This window comes from Mesoplodon bidens (assembly GCF_964165515.1).
Source record: "Mesoplodon bidens genome assembly, chromosome: 6".
Lineage (NCBI taxonomy): Eukaryota > Metazoa > Chordata > Mammalia > Artiodactyla > Ziphiidae > Mesoplodon > Mesoplodon bidens.
The window spans coordinates 53,864,540-53,870,093 of record NC_138162.1 but is presented as its reverse complement, the minus strand read 5'-3'; the positions used below and the strand labels follow the sequence as shown (position 1 = coordinate 53,870,093).

The 5,554-nt window shown below is 43.9% G+C and overlaps 1 pseudogene across 1 annotated transcript; it reads left to right on the top strand.

Moving 5' to 3' along the window:
* The first annotated feature begins 535 nt into the window (after positions 1-535).
* On the top strand, positions 536-1,494 carry LOC308619284 (surfeit locus protein 6-like; annotated as a pseudogene). The gene has a single exon. The product of its transcript is annotated as a surfeit locus protein 6-like (transcript).
* The last annotated feature ends 4,060 nt before the right edge of the window (positions 1,495-5,554 follow it).

Genomic DNA, 5,554 nt, shown 5'->3' with positions numbered 1-5,554 from the left:
TATAAAAGTTAAAGTATATTTAATAAAACTAGCAGAATATGGCAATCTATTTGAAACATGGCATGGAATTCTGCCTTGTCTTTCAGTGACAAGACATTTTATAAGGACAAGAAGAAAAGTCTCTTCAAGTCCTGATTTGTTTTAATCTAGATAGTGTCATGTAATAAAAAAGAAATAGCTTTGAAATCAGATGCACCTGAGGTTAAACCCCAGGTCTGCCATTTAGCATTGGTGTGACCTTTGAGCAAATGACTTCACCTCTCTGAGCTCAATTCCCTCACTTGTAAAAAAAAAAAAAGGATACTACGGACTATCTTACAGGATTGTGGAGGAATGATGGTAATACAGTATGCAAAGTACCTAACAGTGCTCCTAACACAAGGAAGGTGTTCAATAAATGGGAATCTCTTTGCATAGGAGGTAGCAAGTAGGAAAGATCCCAAGGACCAAGGCATTGTTGCTCTCTTCATCAGCTGCTCTTCCTGCTGTCCTGCTTTCTACTCCTACCCTCTCCTCTCCCAACAATCCTGGTAGCATGAGGGGCTGGCTTAGCAGTAGAACCAATACCCCTTTCTTCTCCTATTGGCATATCAACATTTCATCTCAAATACAGATTTCCAGCTCCACTGGGGCCCCTGCGGATGGCCTGGCCAGTGAGCGTGGCTCTTTATTTGCCTTGGACGTTCTGCGGCAGCGCCTGCATGAGAAGATCGGGAGGCGCGGGGCCAGGGCAGCGCCAAGGAGTTGTCTCCCGCCGCTTCGGAGAAGAGACGCCGGAGGAAGCAGGAGCGCGACAGGAAGAAGAGGAAGCGCAGGGAAATGAGAGCGAAGGAGAAGGCGGCCGAGGCCCTCGAGGGGGCGCAGGCCGCCGAGCCACCTCCCGAGGCGCCGCGCGAGGAGGCACAGGCCCGGCCGGGGCTGCTGTTCAATCAGGTGGAGGTGAGTGAGGAGGAGCCAGGCAGCAAGGCCCAGCGCAGGAAGGAGAAGAGGCAGAGGCTGAAGGGGAACCTGACGCCGCTGACGGGGAGGAACTACCGGCAGCTGCTGGAGCGCCTGCAGGCGCGGCGGGCCCGGCTGGAGGAGCTGCGGGACCAGGACGCGGGCCAGGCCCGGGAGCTCGAGGCCAAGATGCAGTGGACCAACCTGCTGTACAAGGCCGAGGGTGTGAAGATCCGCGACGACGAGCGCCTGCTGCAGGAGGCCCTGAAGCGCAAGGAGAAGCGGCGGGCGCAGCGGCAGCGCGCGTGGGAGAAGCGCACGGCGCACGTGCTGGGAAAGATGCAGCAGCAGCAGGACAGGCGGCGGCAGAACCTGCGCAGGAAGAAGGCGGCCCGGGCCGAGCGGCGCCTGGAGAAGGCCCGCAGGAAGGGCCGCATCCTGCCCCAGGACCTGGAGCGGGCTGGCCTGGCCTGAGGGTCCCGGCGGAGAGCAGACGCCGCCGCGTGCTTGAGAGCCTTCGGATCTGGGGGAGGGGCGACCCACATCCGGGCTCCAGGCTCCTCTTGTGAGGCCGGAACGCTCCCTGAAAGTTGCGGGGTGGGGGGCGAGGGAGCGGCGAGGAGGGAGGGGGCGTCTTGGGGGGGCTTCCCTGGCACCCTCTTCCTCCCCCGTGTTCACAGGAGCGGGAACTGCTGTGTCTGCCCCAAACTCACTTGGGAAGGACAAAACCCAGCCAGCTCCTGTGGCCTGCGTTGGAGTGGAGTTGACGGGCTCGGTAACTGGGAGACGGCGGGGCCGTCCTCAGGCTGCCTGGAATTGAGTTATTCGAAGTTAATTTCTAAGGTGGGTGAAACCTAGAATTTAAGGTAAACATGCACATTAAAAATCCTAAGGTCACCACTAAAAGAAACAGTGAACTAGCAGGAAGAACAGGGGAGTGGGGTGGACAGTTATCGATCTAGGGGGAGGCAGGAGAGAAAGAGTAAAACTTAGAACCGAGCGAGGCCAATGGAGGGTGCACAGTCAGAGGCACAGTTAAGTCCAAGCCCGCAGGCAGCCAGGATGAATGCACGGGACAAAACTCAATGAATTTTATGGTATGTGGATTATATTTCAGTAAAACTGTTAATAAAATTTCTTTTGACTGAACTCCAGTTAAGAAAAAAAAAATTTCATCTCAAATACAGATTTCACCACAAATGAAGGTTCATTTTAGCGTACACCTAGGTTTAGAATTCACTAACAATCTCTGGCCACCGAAGCAGCCAATAGACACTGTAGCTATATTGCAACCCTTAAAAGCTTTCTCATACACCTTCTTGACAGTGTTAAGGAATGTAAGGAGACAACCTGAGTTAATTTTAATTCCTTTTGATGGCAAGGACTGTGTCCTTTTGCACAGGCTCTGGATGCACAGGGTCAGCGGCCATGGCTCACGGGCCCAGCCGCTCCGCGGCATGTGGGATCCTCCTGGACCAGGGCACGAACCCACGTCCCCTGCATTGGCAGGCGGACTCTCAACCACTGCGCCACCAGGGAAGCCCAGGATTGTGTCCTTTGAAGGCCCACTTTGTTCCCAAATTAAACCATATGGGTTATGGTATTACAAGTTTTATGGCCCTCAACTTGACTACCAAATTTATAAGACCAGGGCTTTGTCTTTATCTTGTCATCCCTCAGCACCCAGCATAGCGTTGCATATGCTACAAACCCTTTAATAACACTTTCTTCTCTTGACTTGATTCACTCTGATATTGACCATCAAACCAAACAGGACCTCAACTACAGTTTACTCTAATCAATTTCCTATTCCCTTCTCAAATAGATGATAGATGTATTCTTAAATAAATGAGGAGATTAAGAAGTGCTGTGCTAAATGAATCCTAGACTCTTGGCCCAGGAGTATGTTTCAGTGTCCTCAGAGAACTTACAGAAATGGCTGAATCACTGTCAGTGCACTTGAGAAATCCTGCAGAGGAAATGAGCTCCTGGAAAACTGGATACAAGCAAGTGTCATTTGGATTTATAAAAAGAGGAAGAATGTGTATTCATGAACTAGAGAGCACTGAGCTTGACATCTGTTCTGGGCAAAGTTCTAGAACAATTTTTTTTTTTAAACAATAGCTTCTGAGCACTTAGAAAAAGAAGTGGTAAACTTAGCATGAGCTCACTAAGAATAGCCCTGTCACACTAACCTCATTTCCTAGTGACAGATTTACTGCACTGGGAGATCAGAGAAATAGAGTAGAAATAGTGTAACTAGATTTCAGAAAAGCTTTTGACAAGTTCTCTCATGATACCCTTGAGAGCAAGATGGGGGAAAAGCAGCCTAAATGATATTACAATTGTACGGACTTATAGCCAACGGACAATTAGTACCCAAAAGGAAATAATGATTGAGCATACATTCAACAAATTGTTTTAATTCAATTAACAATTTTTTCCCAACCTCTTATGCTAGCCCTGTGTCAAGGGCTAGTGATTCAAGTTTACAGAGAATGGAGGAAATCAGACTTGACAGCAGCAACCTTCAGATGCTCCACTTGTGTGATTTGATTTTCAAAAGTGTTCAGTAAACCTGAGATTATGTCAGACAAATAAAGTGTCTAAAATGAGTGAGGCAATGCCTCTGCTCTTCTCTATGTAGACTGCATTCACTTTCTGCTCCATACACTAAGAGAAACTCTGGATTATATCCTAAAAGGAGTGATCAGGATGATGAAAAGACATCAATAAAATCATACTGAGAAGACAGAATGAAATATTAAAAAGAGAAAACCCACAGTTACTTCAGTGCCTTCAAAGAAGTAGAAGTGGGACAGAGCAGGAATTCCAGATGGGCTCAGAAAGGTGCTGAGTTTTCTATAAATGAATTTAAGTGTGGACTGGAACACAAATATCCAGTGAGTGGTTGGAACCCATATCTTGCAATCTTAAAGTTTTTTCTAAGTGTAGATTTTATAATCTCCCAAAGCAAAGATTCTACCAACCTCCTTGGTTATTTATCCCATGATTTAACTATAAGCTGCTATATTTTTTCAACTTATTTTAAATCATGAAACATATTGAAAATATTTTAAAGTACAGAGAAAACTGAACCAACATTCATATATCCACTACTCAAGTTTATCTAATTTGAACACTTTGCCATTTGTTTCAAATTACTTTTTACAAAATAAATCATTATAAATATAGTTGTGTTTTCCTCTTCCCCACCCAGAGAGAGCATTATCTTAAAGACAGTATGAGCTTGTGTATTCTGGCTACAATATGTTTTATTTATATGCCATGTGTATATATAATAATAATAAATAAATTTGTATTTTTGTAAGGAAACAAATAAGAAGGAGTCCAGTTTACTGGAAGAAAAGAGAAAATGCTTAGTGTTGAATGATGGGTATGAGTTATCTAGGCTTTCTAGGAAAAGGAGGGTGTTCCAGGTAGAGGAAACAGCAGTCTCAATCTCACAGAAGCAAGAAAACAGTTGGCAATTTCAAAAAACTGCAAATAAGTTTATATTGCTTTAGAGAAGAGGGAAGTTGGAAGCGTGAGAAGATGAAAATTGAGACATCAACAAGGACGTGATTACAAAAGGCTTTATGCCACAGAGGGACAGTTAAGAATTTTCATTATGAGAATAATATGATTTATATACATGTTAGATAAACCTTGTCATGATGTGGTTAGAATGGGGTGGGGGGGTAAAGACAGTGGGCTGGGAGTCAAGTTAGCAAGTATTGAAAAAGTCCAAGAAAGAGATGATGTATGGTGTTAGAGAATGTTCTAATTTTATTCTCTTATATGTAGCTGTTCAGTTTTCCCAGCACCATTTATTGAAGAGATTTTTTATCCATTGTATACTCTTTATTCTTTTGTCATAGATTAATTGACCATAGATGCATGAGTTTATTTCTTGTTTTTCTATTCTGTTCCATTGATCTATATGTTTGTTTTTGTGTCAGTAACATACCGTTTTAACGTATAGCTTTGTAGTATAGTCTGAAGTCAAGGAGCCTGATTCCTCCAGCTCTGTTTTTTTTTCTCAACATTGCTTTGGCTATTTGGAAAAATGCCATTTGAAAAATGCCATTGGTAATTTGATAGGAATTGCATTGAATCTATAGACTGCCTTGGGTAGTCATTTTGACAATATTGATTCTTCTAATCTAAGAACACAGAGTATCTTTCCATCTGTTTGTGTCATCTTTGATTTCTCTCATCAGTGTCTTATAGTTTTTAGAGTACAGGTCTTTTGCCTCCTTAGGTAGGTTTATTCCTTATTATATTTGGTGCAATGGTAAATGGGATTGTCTCCTTAATTGCTCTTTTGGATCTTTCATTGTTAGTGTATAGAAACGTATAGCAAAGGAAACCATAAACAAAACAAAAAGACAAATTACAGAATGGGAGAAAATATTTGCAAACAATGCAACCAATAGGGAATAATCTCCAAAATATACAAACAGCTCACACAGCTCAATATCAAAAAAACAAACAAACAATAAATGGGCAGAAGATCTAAATAGACATTTCTCCAAAGAAGACACACAGATGGCCAAAAGACACATGAAAATATGCTCAATATCACTAGTTATTAGAGAAATGCAAATCAAAA